We start from the raw sequence: 871 nt of genomic DNA on the forward strand, positions 1-871 counted from the left end.
GTCTTATTTCACCATTAAGTAAGATGCTGGCTTTATGCAAAGGTGTGTCCCTTTGTCCATCCATCTCTGTTGTCCAGCCATCTGTATCTATCCATCTATCGTTTATCTGTCTAATCTTCTGTATCATTATTCTATCATCCTTCTATCCATGTATAGTTAAGGAAGTTCCCACAGATTCCTCATTTAACTGCTTTTATCAGGAATGTTTGTGGAATTTTGTCAAAGTATTTTGGTATTCCATCTCATTTTGAATATCTTAGTAGAAATTGAAGACTATTTGTAAATAGAATCCAAGACCCTCCTTCCCCAAAACCGTACTATGAACTATTAGGGTTGATTTTAATTTTTTTTTAATTTGAGAGAGAAAGAGAGAGAGCATGCAAGCAGGGGAGAGGGTTGGGGAGGGGGGGAGAGAGAGAGAGAGAGAGAGAGAGAGAGACTCTTAAGCAGTCTCTATGCTCAGTGCAGACCCCATATGGGACTTGATCCCATGACACTGGAATCATGACCTGAGCCAAAATCAAGAGTCAGCCACTCAATGATTGAGCCACCCAGGCGNGGCATAAGCACTGGGTGTTATATGGAAACCAACTTGACAATAAACTATGAAAGAAAAAAAATAAAAGTGCAAGTCTTGTTTAATATTAGAAAATATATTAATATTCACTATTTCTAAGATCTAAGAAGAAGTGATATCGGTTTATGGGTTCACTTTTTCTGCAATATTAATTGGATTTAAATATCAATGCTATTCTCGCTTCATTTAAAAAATATTTTTAATTAAAGATAGAAATTCATATGATCCAGCAATCCCACTTTTAGATATTTATCCAAAAGAATTCAAATCAGAATCTCAAGGACATTATTTGCG

Source organism: Crocuta crocuta, unplaced genomic scaffold (assembly GCF_008692635.1).
Source record: "Crocuta crocuta isolate KB4526 unplaced genomic scaffold, BGI_CrCroc_1.0 scaffold414, whole genome shotgun sequence".
NCBI lineage: Eukaryota > Metazoa > Chordata > Mammalia > Carnivora > Hyaenidae > Crocuta > Crocuta crocuta.